The following is a 17,057-nucleotide window of genomic DNA, read 5'->3' as shown; positions in this document are numbered from 1 at the left end:
TCTAGTTTACCATTTAGGGAAAAAACAGAAACAAACCCTGTATTTTGAAAGAAAAGAATGGTGGGTAAAATTTTCAGTGAAACATTTATTGCACAAGATGCACATATAAACATGCTTGAAAACTTGGGGAAATAAAACAACTTGAACATTTTAGCAAAAGGTAGTGTGTAAGTGTTCTGAAATATCTTATGACCAAGTGAGTTGGAAATGATGAATGGCCGGGGAGGTGTATACACTTGGGTATTACTAACAGAGGAATGTCTATAAGGATAAGCATGACATCTTTGGAAGGATAGAAAGATCCCGGCTTCTGAGAATTAAAATAATTCTTTATGCATTTGAAGGCCTGTCACAGTGAAGGAAATTTCATCAGTAAACAGAGTTTAAAATACCATTTTCTCTGAGTTGATTCATATTTTGTTTAACTGGACTGTCATAACAATCACTGACTTCTTTACCTGACAATGGCTATTGATATTAAGGCCTGAGAATGGGATTTTTTTTATGCCAGTCGCATATACGTTAGAAGGAGATAGAGTTGAAAGTTAAATGTTTCTCACTGAAAAAAAAAAAATTCCTTTAATTTTCTGCCCACTAAAGTGTTGCCATCTCATGTCATTTTAATATGCAGTTAACCAGAGGATGGAAATGCTATGATTTATTGTGACAGGGTAAATAAAGCAATAAGAGCAAATCTAATTTAAGCATGCATCACTGAGCTTGCCTTTTCACTCCCGCTTGATAGCTACCCAAAATGATCCCACGAAAAATAAAAGACGAGATGCATTAAAAGTGGGAGGCTGGCTTTGGAGCTCACTAAAAGCCTGTTGTGTAGTTGGGGGTTCTGCACCTCCTCCTGACTTCTGGCTGAGAGCTGGGAAAGGCTTATCATGATCTTCTTAAGCATGTAGGAGCATTCTTCTCTCGGGAACCCTAGATTTAAAATTCATCTTTCTCATTTACTAGCTGGGGTTTCCTGGACAAGTTCCTTAACAAGGCACACCTCCATATCTACATCTATAAAATGGAAATACAAATCATGTCAAACTAACACAGGCTTGTGAGTGTTGAATGAGATAATGGATGTAGAGTGCTTATGGGTTGTCTAGTTGTTATAAAAGCTCCGAAAATACTAGTCATTTTTATTAATATTAAGCTTATGTAAAAGTAAAAAACAAACAAAAAGCCTTGAATAAGTGAATACACTAAATTTAACACCTTGCTCTCAAACAGAAAAATAATTTGAAAACAAGCAATTTGTTTTCCAAGTTGCCAATTAACTAGATTCAAGGAGTAAATACTTCACACTCCATGTTAAATGTGTATAACTCCGAGGGCTCCCCATACTCCCTCCGGCTGGGGTCAGTCTTTCTTTTGAAAGCCACAGAAAGTGGTTATGGTATCATTCTCCTTGTTTTCTCCCTTTCCTTATATGTCTACTGGTTTTCATTTCAACATTTTCTTGATAACCTTAATTTCTATTACCAAACACCTTGAGTATAGCATTATCACAAAAAACAAACAAACAAACAAAACAAAACAAAACAAAAAAAAGGAACAAAAGATTTTCTCTAAGAATAATTCTACTTTTATTTCTGGGCCAACACACTCAAATTCCATATGGATTTTAAAAATCATGATACACTTTTTCCATTACAAAAGCCTGTTTTGTGCATGAAAAAAAAAATGAATAGTAAAAACACACTTTTCAATATAGGCCAAATTGTGTTATTGTGGTGGCTGTTGATGTTCTTATTGAGAGCCTAGAGCATGATTTTGGCTTTTTCACATTCTGTAAATGATTGGAAAATGTGATAAGATGGTGCTTTCAAGGAACCCTATGGCATTAGTGTTGTAAGAGGAATAGAAAAACAGGGCCAGGACTTGATTAAGGAAGGCTGACGTGACATGCTCGCTGAATTCCAGGCACTGGGCTACATGGTTTATAGATATTTGCTTACTACAACCATATGAGAAATGTTAGTAACTGCATTTTATACAGAAGAAACTAAAGGTTAAGAAACTTGTTCAAGGTCACATAGCCAGAACTTGAAGCTTAACTTCAGATCCATGTTAACTACTGCTGGTCTTCCGTCTGTTAATCATTTCTGAGTTGCCTTCCTTGTGCTTGAACAGAAAACCACAGAGGCCTGTATAGCTAACTTTCTTTCTTTCTTTCTTTCTTTCTTTCTTTCTTTCTTTCTTTCTTTCTTTCAGAGGGAGAAGCAGGCTCCATGAAGGGAGCCCGACATGGGACTCCATCCTGGGTCTCCAGGATCAGGCCCTGGGCTGAAGGCGACGCTGAATCACTGAGCCATCAAAAAAGATTTATTTATTATTTATGATAGACAAAGAGAGAGAGAGAGAGAGTGAGAAAGAGAGAGAGGCGGAGACAAAGGAGGAGGGAGAAGCAGGCTCCATGCACCGGTAGCCTGATGTGGGATTCGATCCCGGGACTCCAGGATCGTGCCCTGGGCCAAAGGCAGGCGCCAAACTGCTGAGCCACCCAGGGATCCCCCCTATACCTAACTTTCTAAGGAGTTTGAAATCTCATGAAAATATGTTGCTTTATCAAATGCTATCTTTTGATTCCATACACATGTACACACCAACTTTGTTCCTACAGATCTTGCTTTTTGCTGCAGTTGTAGTTGATCAGATGCTTTCATTACAAATCGATACCTTTATTTACTTCCATATTCCGAATCACAGAAGTTCACTAAAAATTCTGCTTCACTGAATTTACTATCCGTCTTTAATATCCTAATTTTTAAATTTAATGTTTGATGTGGAGTATGGGCTGGGTTTCAAACTAACCTCTAAGAACTAGTTAATTTTTTTCAAAAAAAATTTAAAAAGGCTGAAAATACAGAGTAGCAGAAATCATTTAAGTTGTGACACATGGGTTAATGCTCATGAAGCTTTCCGAAAGGAACAATCTAGACAAGAAGCTGAAAACAAACACATCCACTATCATGTATTTAGTACTATGTCACATTCTAAAATGTGTAGAATGCATTTAGGTATTGAAGAGATGATTTTATTATTGTATTTATATATATTTATATATTATATTGCCATGAAACCTACACTCTGTTGGCCCAGTAGACCAAACTGCTAATCCTCCAGTGTAGATCTTTACATGAGAGAGGCTATTTATGCATATTTCCTGAAGGAATGAATGTGTAGCTAATCAATTAATGAATTAATTTCTGGATTGTGTGACTATAAGCAGATATATTTTGCATTATTTTTCTGTTTTTCACATGTTTACCACCAAGTTTGTATTTTTATATATAGAGATCATAAACTTTATTTTAAAGAGTCCCTGCACTTAGAGAAGTGAGAAATCAGGTTAAATATCACTGAAGGGAGTATACACATTTATCCCCCAAAGATCCAAGCCCACCAAAGCTGTGATGTTTAGTACCTGGGTTAGCTTAGTTTACACCCTAAATCTCCTCGTTAGCATTCCACAGGAGAGGTATGGCATGAAGCCGGAAAGGGACCTTTCCTTTTCTAACAGAAACATGAAAAGAAAGGGAGATGAAAAGAGCAGTGAAAAGGAAAATACTTCACTATAAGGAGAAATGTCCTCAGTTAGAGATCTTGATCCTTACAAGAAGAATCTAAGCATAATTACAAAAACATCAAAAAGTATATATTTTAAGATTGTTTTCACTCTGTAGGCCGTTTAATGATGGGTATAAGATTTATTGAGGAAAGATTTAAAAAGTTACTCATCAACAACACAAGGTCATACATAATGAAACCTCTTCTGCATCTGTAAATTCCTAGGGGTGTTTTTAACATTACTTTTCATTCTCTTCTTTGAGCTCCCTGTCCTTTGTCCTGTTATTAAAGAATATCAAGGTCAAATATTTTGTCACTGCCTTTGATGAATCACTCTTATACTCCAGAAATTCAACAGAGCCAAACGGATTTTTCTGTGTGTGCATATATATCACTTTATGTGCGTGTATGTACTCCTTAAACTGAGAAGGCAAAAATATTAATATTTATTAAGATATTTATTTAATTTTGCTGCTGGTGTTGACAATTAAATACGTAAATATTCATGATGAATGAATGAAAGAAAATACTGCCTCACTTGATATAATTGGATTTGGATTCTGGAAGATTTTATGGTATTTGAACCTATCTCTGAGATTAAAAACCCTCTGAATTTCTGTAAAATGGAGATTAAGTAATTTGTTCAAGGTCACATGACTAGGAAGTAGCAAAGCTCTGTTTCCAACTGAGACAGTAGGGCTCTAGTGCCCATTCTCTTTAGCATTATATGATGTTTTTTGTAAAGATTAAATGAGACAATGCATATAAGATCATGGTGTGTATTTTCTAACAAAAATAAATAAGTTTTATATTATTATAGTTACATTGAAAATAACCCCTGCCCGGACAGAAGGAGGTGTTTGAGGAAAACAGCAAATCAATTGATCTGAACAGCAAATATAGCATGCATAAGAGACGTTAAAGGTAGTAAGTTAAATCAAAGTAGAAAATACTGTTGTGCTAGATAATGGAGGCTCTTAAATGCCAAATTTAATATCTTTATTTTAAATGCAACCAAGAGAAATATTTAATGTATTTTGAAAAGATGCAATAGAAGGTTTAAGAAAGTTCTACAAACACATGTTTGGGGAAGGGAGGTGACAGGATAATCCACTGATTTTCCACTGCACTAGTTGAAGCAACAGGTATTTACATGATTAGTGGCAGTGGACATGATAAACAGAGGATGAATAAAAGTACATACAAATAGAAAGCTGTAACTTGAGATCTTTCTATGACCCCAAATGGCTATGCCACATAATACTGGAAAAAGAAAATGGTAAGTGACTAAGAAATTCCAAAATTGTTTGAGTGGGATTGTGGCAACTCTAACCAAAGTAGGAGATGTAAGAAGAGGAGTACATTTCGATGAGGCAATGATAAATCTTGCCTTAAAATTTTGAGTTTTAATAAGAGATGAGTCCAGGGGTTAGACCATTCTGGTGCATATAGCATATAACTGTATCTATGCCAGATGATACCATTAATAATTATTATGTCTAACTCCAAAACATTTAAGGAAATTTAACATCATTATTTTATGGCAGATCCTTCACAAAAGAATATTTTGTCAGGTACTTCAACTTGACTCAATAACAAAACTCTTCCTCCCCCAAAATAGTACTGTTCACCTTAGAAAACATAATGAACAATAGAGCTTTTATTTTTATCTCCAAATCATATATGAGAACATGTATATAAATCCTGCCAGTATTCATCAAACCTAGTTACTGGTTGCTGTGACCTTAGGAAGCTATTTTTAATAAGCAGAATGTTATAGGAAAAAATTGTGTAGAAAACATGAAGTTCCTACAGTTTTGTCAATCCTTTGTGCACATCCATAGGTCATGACATTTTTGCTTATCCTCTGTGCTATTCACAAGTAATGGCTTCAGGTTTAGATTCTTTAAGTGGGTCATTTCTTCATTTTTTTTTCCCTTAAGGTTCTAGCCTGAGAGAGACTGTTTTCTTGGTAGTTAGCAGTTGCAGACACATGTTTAAAGCTTTCAAGATACTACAACATACCAGGGAAATTATGATGACTGTAAACAACATAGTTTTCAATATTTGGAGCATACCTTGAAGTCATGATCCCCAGACACAAAAGAATCAAAATTTAAAAAAAAGTCAATTGCCTTGCTCATTGATTTCATGTAACTGAGCTTTAACTTCCCCAAGTGTTAATCCAAGTATGGGAGGTGGTGTTGCCACAGCACAGAAACGTTGCTCAGCTAAAAGATACTCAAGGGTTATCCTCTTATCAAGAACTTTGGCCAGAGAGTCTAAGGATTTTCTAGGAAGCTATTGTCTTAACAACAGATTCTGAAATTTTAGGAATTAAGAAGTTCCTGACCATGGTCTCTTATATTTCCCTAACCAGAGAAGTAGGGACTTGCCAAAAAAGAGTGAATACTGAATCCTTGAAAGCCTCCCTGTAGGCCCTTTCTAACTAGATAACGTAAATTAAGGGTAGGTCGACCAATGAGTTATTTTGCTTGTGAAAAATGAAGGGCAGTTAGATGTTCTCCTAGTCTGAAATAAAAAAGGTTGATCTAAATTCTAGAGGATAACACCACTCTTAGGGGTGGCCTGGGCAACACAGATGGCAGTGTTCTCATTCTAGGCCAATACCAGCATGGAGAGGAGAAAGAGTTTTACTAGTTAAAGGTGATGTCTTTATCTGGTGTTTTGGGCAGAAGCAGTCTACCTGCATGTCAGCTACTTCCCTTACATGTCAATTTGATTTAGAGGTCTTCAGCATCTGTAAAGGACCAGCTGTCAGCTGGAGCCTTTTTTAGCTGTAAGATGTGCACTTAAGGCTTAATGCCTTCTGGGAAAACTAGATAGAGGTAACTGAAAGTGGTGCCAGCGCCCTTAATTTTGATCACATCTCTCAGTTAAAGCTAAGAGTTGATTAAAAGAGAATTCTTTTTTTTTTTTTTTTTTTTTTTTTTTTTTTTTAGATTATTTATTTGAGAGAGAGAGCATGAGCTGGAGGGGCAGAGAGAGAGGGATCAAGAATCTCAATCTCACTTCCTGTTGAATTATGGAGCCCAGTTCCAGACTGGATCTCAGGATCCTGATGTCAAAACCTGAGTAAAAACCAAGAGTCAGATGCTTAACCTACTTAGCCACTCAGGCACTCCTAAGAGGGCAGGGTTCTTAAAATCGCAGCCCCAAAAGGATGTCACTTAGGCCAAGTCACCAAACCTCAAGTTCTTGTAAATTTTATAATCTTGATATCTTGGTGTGGATGAAAGTGCACACACACACACACACACAGTCTAAAAGTTATTTTTTTAAGATTTTATTTATTTATTCATAAGACAGAGAGAGAGAGAGAGAGAGGCAGAGACACAGGCAGAGGGAGAAGCAGGCTCCATGCAGGGAGCCTGATGTAGGACTCAATCCCCGGTCTCCAGGATCAGGCTCTGGGCTGAAGGCGGTGCTAAACCGCTAAACCACCCGGACTGCCCTAAAAGTCATTTAAAAATTTAATAACTACTATCCACAGATTTGAAGGTACTTATAAGTCAATTATTGACAGAATAAAATATGTGAAACTAGACAAAAGTTCTGTGGTGGGGCACCTGGGTGGCTCAGTGGTTGAGGATCTGCCTCTGGCTCACGTCATGATCCTAGGGTCCTGGGATTGAGTCCTGTAGTGGGGTCCCCATAGGGAGCCTGCTTCTTCCTCTGCCTATGTCTCTGACTCTCTGTCTCTCATGAATAATTAAATATTTTTTTTTAAAAAAGTTATATGGAAAATCAATGCACTGAGATAATACTGTACCTCAGAAGTCTTAGGTAGGTCTTACCCAATTTGGCCATTTGGGGTAAGCAGTTTTATTTCTCTGAGTGTCAGTCTCTTTTTCCATGTGATATGAAAAGCAAAATAATAATGCTATTTTTTTGGGATCCCTGGGTGGCGCAGCGGTTTGGCGCCTGCCTTTGGCCCAGGGCGCGATCCTGGAGACCCGGTATTGAATCCCACGTCGGGCTCCTGGTGCATGGAGCCTGCTTCTCCTTCTGCCTGTGTCTCTGCCTCTCTCTCTCTCTCTGTGACTATCATAAATAAATAAAAAACATTTTAAAAAGTTTGAAAAAAAAAATAATGCTATTTTTTGCAAGGTGTTGCACAAGTCATATGAAACTATATAAGCAAAAAAAAAACTATATAAGCAAATGTGCTAATGATAGACACATTTAAGATAGTTTCCTTATTGTCAATATCATGTTTATTTATTTACATCTTGCCTTTCCCTATAAAAGTTTGAAATGACTTATGAAAATATAGTAATAAAGCATAGAAATGTAAACAATATTTAGACATTCAAAATAAAAAATAACAAAAGTCAGAAGGATAAGGCCAAGATTGTTGCATTACTACTATTAACAGAAGCATAAAAAGAAACAAAAAGGGGGAAATTTGAATTCTTCAATTTCAAAAGCATTTTATTTGCCTTACTTTGCAACAGCACTATTTTATTTTATTATTTTATTTTACATTTTATTATTTTATTTTTTAAAAGATTTTATTTATTCATCCATGAGAGACACAGAAATAAAGAGAGAGAGGGAGAGACACAGGCAGAGGGAGAAGCAGGCTCCATGCAGGGAGCCCGATGCAGGACTTGATGCCAGGTCTCCAGGATCATGCCCTGGGCCGAAGGCAGGCACTAAACCGCTGAGCCACCCAGGCATCCCACAGCTCTATTTTATACACCCCTAGAGTTATGCAATCTGTAACACACAAAGGTTGGTTTATGGATCAAGAGTCAGCTTCATTTAAAGAAAAAATCCCTTTATATCGGTGGAGGGCAGTTGCTACCTACGTCTTATTTTATTATTTCACTTTTCTAGTAGAGGAAAAAATCAAGATCATTCTAATTTTTAATAGCATGGGGTTTAATATGAAAATAACAAAAATAAAGGTACAGACATTGCAGCGGTTATACCACATACTACTTTATTAATACATGATGTCAGTTGCATGCCCATTTCCAGAAATGTAACAATTGAAAGGAATGTAAACGAGGATTTTTTTAAAAAACAACCCATAACAGATGTTTGCAAGATTTTTTCCCCCTACTTAGAACATAATAAACATATGGAATAGCCTATCAGGCACAATTGCTGAAGCAAAACACAAGGATCATTCAAGAAACAATTAGATTCTGTTCTAAAGAAATGGAATACTTAAAAAGGATGAGTCCTGATGGGCCTATAGTCCTGATGAGCAAATAGCTCCAACTAAACCCTTTATGATTCTATCTCCATTTGAATGTAAATATCACCACAATGTACTCAGATCAAGATCTGGGCTCACTGTGGAGATTTTTCTCCTTTGCAAGAGAAGAGAGTGTTGATAATATTCCGTGTGTCTCCGTTGTAAAACGCCCACATGTGGTAACATTGTTTGCATTCTCTTTCACATTAAAAGAAAGGAAGATGTTTCTCATCATCTTAATGTCTTCATTTTTTAGATAATGTTTAGTGGAGCTAAGAGGATTTTTTTAAAGAGTAAAATCAATTTTAGGCATATTTCAAGGCACATATTCTGAGCTGCATTAGGAAGTAAATTTGGGAAATAAATCAAGGAGTAAATAAAAATTATGAATTTACAAGACAGAATACAACATGACAGCATATGCAAAGTCTCAGAGAAGAAACCTCTGGCATTCAATGCTACATTGAATGTGGTTTGTCCTTGAACAGCTCATTTGCGTGTAGCATGATTGAACATGGCTCTAAGAATATGTAATTTTATTTATTACTGTAGAAAATAATGGTCTATCTGTAGCTGGAGCAGAGGGTGCAGGAGGACCTGGCTCCAGGGATCCCAGACAGACAATTTTGGCCACTTACCACAACCAAATCTAAAGGCAGAGAGATGAGGGAGGTGAAACAAAAGAAGAATTTATTTCAGTGCCCTCAACACCTGAGAGACAGAGGACTGGCTTCTCAAGGGCTGTCCCCAGAGTGCTGAAAATACTGCCAGGTTTCTGTAAGGAAACAGTGGGACAAAAGTGTGTGGGGGATGCATGCAGGTGGGCAGTGAAGGTCAAATGGACTACTGTCTTGGAGTCAACTTGAAGGCTCCAGGCAGTCCCTATTGCTTGAAGGGGTACTTTACCACCTGTAGATGATTTGCCCTCAGGGTCTTCCCCCTGAGCCTAGAGGCTAGCTGGAGAGAACCCAACCAGAAAATTCGAGGTCAAAATGGAGGCAGCCGAACTCCTTTTTCATATCCTGTGGGAAAGGCCATCTCTTGCATGCAGTTACTGCCTGGTTGTGAGGCTACTTAAGAATGGGCCTTGCTAGCAGCAGGGAGTCTGCATCTCTCTCTCTCTTTACTCTCAAATAAATAAATAAATAAAATCTTTTAAAAAAAGTGGGCCTTGGGCCTGAAACACTTTCTTACTAAGAGATAAAAAGCCTTCAGTCTGTGCTGGGCATATAGCCTATGTAGGAATACCTCGCACTGTTCCAGACCCAATGTGTGCTCCTCTGTTTAAGTGTGTGCGTAATATGGCACCCAGGCCATCCGACTAGTTTATCTCTTCTCCGAGGGGTGGGCACAAGAGGGATGTGCATCACATCCCCTTCACGTGCATCACAAGAGGGATGCAGATGCCCACTATTAAAGGGGATCTTGCTCTGTCTTTTCCCTTTGTGAATAAAGCTTTCATTCCATCCAGTGCTTGTATAAGTCATGTCTTTCTTGGCCACCTTGAAACATGCAGTGGGTTGACATCCTGAGAGAGTTGCTCTTGTGGCAGATGTTCTTGTGCTCTCTGCTATTCTCCATGAAGTCAGACTCCTTCCCTGGAGATGGGAATGGGTATTACTTGCTTGACAGTTCGACAATCCTAATAGTACATGTACTTTTCTTTCTTTCTTTATACCAATGTGCTTTTTTTTTTTTAGAAAACTAGGATTTTACACCATCCTAAAGAATATAGGCTTACTTAATCTATCGTCCATACCTATTGGTCATGAAGACTTGGTTGAATTATTTTTGTATAGTGTATATTATGAAAATAAATAGCTTTGTATTTTCCAAAAATTAAAATAATATTTGAGTGTGTGTTAGACTACAGATGGCACTGCCATCTTAAGATTCAGCTATGCTTTCCAGGGGCTACTAATTGTTCCTTCTCTCTTCCTTTTGAGGATTAATTTACTTGACTCTTAACATCAATGTGTATGATTGATGCGTTGTAGACAACTATGAGCGTGACATCTGAGAATAGAATTCAGTTATTGGATAAAAGATATTACCTGTTTGGTAAATTATGAAGATAAAGTTATTTTGATAAATACCATTTTATATGTCATTCACATGGTAAGAGATGAGCCTTAAAATAGTATTAATTTGTCATATATTCTGAATTCTCCTTTGTTTTGTTGCTTAGTGAAGTTGGGTCAGACACCAAAATAGAGATACTGAAAAAGCATGAATTGTATTTTCCAAGTAAGCTTAAATTGGCCAACTAAATACTTCTATGAATGATTTAAGAATTGAGGGGAGAAATTTTAGTTTTATCATATTTAATCAAAATTATTAGTTTGGGGCACCTGGATGACTCAGTTGGTTAAGTGTCTGCCTTTGTCTCAGGTCATGATCTTGGGGTCCTGGGATCAGGTCCCATGGCTGTCTGGGCTCCCAACTCAGCAGGAAGTCTGCTTCTCCCTTGCCCTCTGCCCCTCCCTCCATTTGTGCACTCACTCATGCTCTCCCTCTTTCTTAAAGAAATGGATAGAATCTTAAAAAGAAATTATTAGCAAATGTGTGTGTCTTTTTTTTTAAGATTGTTTATTTATTTATTCATGAGAGACACAGAGAGAGAGAGAGAGAGAGAGAGAGAGGCAGAGACACAGGCAGAGGGAGAAGCAGGCTCCATGCAGGACTCGATTCCGGGTCTTCAGGATCAAGCCCTGGGCTGAAGGCAGCGCCAAACTGCTGAGCCACCCGGGCTCCCCTGAATGTGTTTGTCTTTGTGTTAGAAGTTAACTTCTTGAGGGAACGGGCTTTGACCTAGTCAACTCTATGTCTCTGGCACACTGCATGCTATCCCCAAATGCTTGTGGACTAGAAATTAATTGTTAATGCTAATTTGTTTAACTTTATTGATGTATCTTGCTGAAGCGTGCACCTTTACCTTATTAAGCTTCCTCAAATTAGATGCTAAGTCTAGAATGGCAAATTTTAAGGTTGTCCTTGAACATTTGCTTCTTACAATTTAAATCCACTTTGGCTTAATGAAATATAGTCCTGTAGGGCCTCCTTGTTTCAACCCACACAAACTCAGTTACTTGATGCCCTTTAACTACTAATTGCTGTGTATTATTCACATTCATCTTTGTGAAGTTTTGGCATATGGTCAACAATTAAAATACACACATATACACAAAGTGTAGAGTGTATGTTTCCAAGATTTCAATCTCTAAGGCCTTGTAAGAGACATGATCATAGTATATTGAATTGGTATAATACTAAATATCTTGCCTGATCTCAAACATAGTTTTTATCTTAGAAATTATATGCAATTCAATTAGCTGCTTATTTAAGCGGATTCAAAAAATGTATGTGAAGAAATAGTTACACAGATTTGAGTCACCTGCTTGCAATTGGGCAATTAGGTTAAAGATTTTTTTCTCGAGATGCTGGCTCAGTTGGTGGAGCATGCGACTCTTAAGCTCAGAGTTTTAGTTTGAGACCCAAGTTGAGTAGTGATTACTTAAAAATAAAATCTTAAAAAAAGTTTCTCTCTTAATATACTTGGACTTTATTATGACAATAATGTGTTTCCTAAATTATAATATTACAAAACAAGTTTTTGTTCATCTGATTAATACTCTAGTGATAAATTTACCAAGTATTTTTGATACCATTCACAGAATTAAAAGAATGATTATTCTACACTAGATTTCTTAATGTGCTGAAACAGGGTTTTTGAGCTTCAAACATGAGATATTGCCATGAAAATAAGCCAGATTAAACTGAGATCATATGCGTACATTGTGGTCCTCATGAACTGGCCAATGTAGGGTCAATATAATGTTACTGACCAAGATGGCTTTAACTTTCTCCTGAACTTGACAGACATTAGACCAGCTTCTTTCTGACTTCTGGTTCCTGAGCTCCTTTTCCTTAGAGCATTTATGGTAGAAAATTTGTGACTGAAAATCCTTTCTCGACCCCTTCAAAATACAACTATTTTTAAAAGGTCTTGCTCATTTGACACCTCAGGAATGTCTTTCTCCATGTCTAGAGATCCATCCCTTAGAAATATAATCATCAAAGAAGATGCCCTTACCTCCCATTTTTTTCATTGGAGAATGGGAGCCTAACTTTTGCAGGTACCTTGATTCAAGTTATGCAACTACTTTCTGTTATAAAGATATGAGACAGTTTACTTTTGGTCAGAGATAACTAGCAAATGCAGGTAACCTAAGATTACTCAACCTCATCTTCACAAACTCTCCATTTCTTTGTTTCGGTAGAGTTGATCTCAGACAACTCAGAGTGCTGAGCCCTCTCTCCTATCACAGTAGCCTCGAATAAAGTCTTCCTTACCTGTTTAAATATATCTAGTACAATTTTTACTTTGATATTACAGATTAAAAACAAACACAAACACATCATTCAACAGAAGAGTGTTACTCTAGGGTTTCAGCTTCACTAAAATATGCTTCCTTATTGAAAGGCTTAAATGTTTTGTTTTTAATCAAGTGAAGTTTATTTTAAATTAATATATGTATAAATATAAAATTGTAATGAAGTCTCTATGCTTATAATTTTAGGTTTATTCAACTTTATTACCAAACCGATATGTACATGAAGGATAAGCAAAATAAAAATACAAAACCATCAAATGAAAGTTTATAACATTAATGTAACTTGACAGATTTTTTTTCTGTAATAACTCAGCTGCCATTGACAATATGATTTTGCTAGTGATGACCAAGGTGAGACAATGATTCTTCTAAATATGGGCACCTATACTACCTATATGCCAGTATTTTGCCAAAGCACTTCTCTATCAATACCTGTAGATAATATGCTATCAGATCATTTGGCTTTCACTTGGTCCAAAAATATGACAATCTGTGTAATAATGAGCAAAATTTAACTGATAGGATATGAAACACAATTGAAAATTCCATCACTGAGATCATATCATAGTCATCAGAAATAGAAGAATCAAACAAATGACAAGTTTCATTGATGTGAAAGGAGGAGCCTCACTCTTTCCATTGTGGGTGCTCCATGGCTGGCCCTATCAGGAAACACCACATTACTCTCATTTACCCTTCCATTCATCCTTGGAGAAGGACTAGTTATTTCCAGTCTGTTCATCTGTTGGTTTATATTTTAGTTATTTATTTAATACATATCTGTTTATTTAATCATTGAGAGAAATGCTTCATTCTTTCTTTAGGTACCTAGCATACTTGCAGTTATGAATATATGTTTGGGAAGCCAACGGCACAAACATCTTGAGTTACTGTCTTGCCATTCTTGCTTCCCACACACAGACGTACATATTCTATGTCAATAAACACCCTGAAATGGGAAATGAGAAGAGCTGATCTCTCAAAAGAAAAAAATCATTGCATCTCTCAGAGTATGAAATCTTCAAATAAATATCTCTGTGTACTTTGGCTCAAGAAAAAGAAGTTAAGTATTAAGAACCCTGAAGTTTCTTACCTCAATATATTTTTGGGGGTATCTAACATGTACCTATAGGATTACATCATTTATAGCATTCTCAAGGCTTTTGTTATTTAATGTGAATATTTTCTTAAAGCTTAGCAAATGTACAGAAAAATGCCAAAATTGTATGCGTGCACCTAAAATATTTTTTACAGACTGAGCTCATTCATATATCTAGACTGCAGATCAAAATTCAGAATACCAAGGCCCCAGAAACCATCACCACTACTACTTCAACCAAAGATGCCTCCTATCAATTAACCCACCAGGGTGAAGACAGTCCATTTCTGACAGCATAAATTAGTTTTGCCTGTTTTTATACTTGATATAAATGAATCACACAGTATGCATGTTTGTGTCCATTTTTTTTAATTCTAACTCATCCCTGTGAAACTCATTTATTTTCTTGATGCAGTCACAGTTTATTTCCATTGTTGTCTACTGTCTGATTATTTTCTTTGTTTATTGCCTTTGATTATTTCTTTGTTTCTTTGTTTATTGTCAAAGTAGGACATCTAAGTAATAATATTTTTCTTGTCAGTAATTTGTGTTTTCTTTCTTCTTTTGGTGATCAGTCTTGCTAGGGATTTATCAGTTTTATTAATCTGTTCAAATAAAAAACATTGGCCTCTGTTGATGTTCTTTATCATATGCATGTTTTCTATTTCACTAAGATATATTCCTATTTTAATTTGTTACTCCTTCCTAATTTCCAAGAAATGTATATACTTTTCCAAACAACCCAGCTTCTTGAGATAAAAGCCTTGATCATAAATCATGAAAAAAACCTCAAAATAACCCAGACATTTTCAATGTCTCATATATATAGATTTTTGTGTATGTTATATGCATTTTATTTCTAAGTACCAATTTAGAATTTCACAGCTTAGATATGTCATATCTACACAATCATTCTAATTTCTGTAGCTATTTCTCTTTTACCTGTGGGTTATGTAGTGGTATATTGCATGCTTTCCAACTAGTTGGATATTTCCTAGTTATCACTTTATGGTTACAGAAAAAATAATATGAATTATATCAGTATTTTGAAATTTATTGAGACTTGATCTATACCTTAATAAGTAAGCAGTCAATCCTAAAAAATGTTACAGATGCAGTTAAAAACAAAATATATTCTGTCTTTATTGGGTTCATTATTCTATATATACCAAGTAGTTCCTATGTGTTGATTGCATCATTTATAGCATCTGTGTCCTTACTCTTTTTGTATATGTGAGTTTGCTGTTTCTCTTAGTTATTTTTAGAAGAAAGTTAAAATCCCACTATGTTTGTGGAAATTGTCTTTCATTTAGTTCTCAAATTTTGCTTTATATATATTTTAAGCTAAGTTATTGGAAACATAGAGTAATATTTCAATATATCAGTTGACTGATAACAATGTGGCTATAATAGCATTCTTTTGGTTAGTGTGTTCATGATAGAGTTTTTTTCTTCCTTTTTTAAAAAATCTTTTTTTGTCTATCTTGAAAGTCATATGTAGATTTTGTATTTGCTCATTTAATTCACTTTGATAATGTCAGTCTTACAGCTATTCTTTTTAGCCTATTTATATTTAATGGAATTACTGATGTATTCAGGTTTATATTACTGTTACTCATGTTCTTTGATCACTTATTTCATGTTTACTTCTTTTTTGTGTTCCTTTTGTATTAGATATCTTATAATCTATGTTTTCTTTATATTATAATTTACACATTTTGCTAGTTCTTAGTGTTTATTCAGTAGATCGAAATACTTGAATAACTATACATGAAAAGTAATGCCACTTTTTTCATTTCACTAAGAAAGGGCAATAGAACATTTAACTCTTTATTTACTCTCTTCCTTCCATTTGTGCTGTTTTAAGCACATTTGCTCTATGTATGCTTGAATATACATAGGAGGATATTGTCATTTTATAAAGACAATTTTCTTGTGATGCAATTCTGTTGGCAAGAATTTTCTTTCACTTTCTCTGTTAACTATTTTACCATTATTTTTTGAGGGTTTTGTTGCTGTTGTTGTTGTTGTGTATGTAATTTTAGGTTAGAGATTTTTTTTTGGTGCTATAAAATAGTATTTTATTATCTTCTGGCTTCCAGTTTTAGAGTTTATCATCACTTTTTAATTCTATTGTCACTTACTGAAACATAATTTGTGCCCCATTTTAGCTCCTTTTCTTTGTTTTTATACAGTTCAATTAATATATTCCTAAATGTAGTTTGCTTTGACTTCAATGAGCTTCTTGATGTGTAGGTTCATATTTGCTCAGTCTTCTATTGTATTACAAGCCATTCTAAAAACTAGTAGCTTAAAATAATGACAATTTTATTAGCTCATATTTCTGTAGGTTGATTGGTTACAGCAGGAATTTCTTTTGCAAGTTTTACTAAGGGTTTCTCATGCCATTACATTCGGATGGTGCCTGGATCTGGAGTTTTGGATGCTAGAATGCCCTCGTCTATCTTGGATGTCCAAAATGGTTTCTCCACTCACATATAAGGTGACGTGGCTTCTCTATGAAATCATTATTTGACCATGGTGTCTTGTCTTCCAGGACTTCTCTCTACCAGGATAGCTGGGATTCATACATGGTGGGCCAGGGCTATATGGGCTCAAAAGAAGAAGCTGTCAGGTCATTTTAAGGTTCAGGATTGATGCTGGCACAGTGGACCTACTGTCACGTTCTGTTGCACTAAGCAATGCACAGTTCTGACCCATATTTAGTGAAGGAGGGCATTCCACATGGCTTGGATACAAG

Source organism: Canis aureus, chromosome 1 (genome assembly GCF_053574225.1).
Source record: "Canis aureus isolate CA01 chromosome 1, VMU_Caureus_v.1.0, whole genome shotgun sequence".
Taxonomy (NCBI): Eukaryota; Metazoa; Chordata; class Mammalia; order Carnivora; family Canidae; genus Canis; species Canis aureus.
This window is presented reverse-complemented; position numbering follows the sequence as displayed.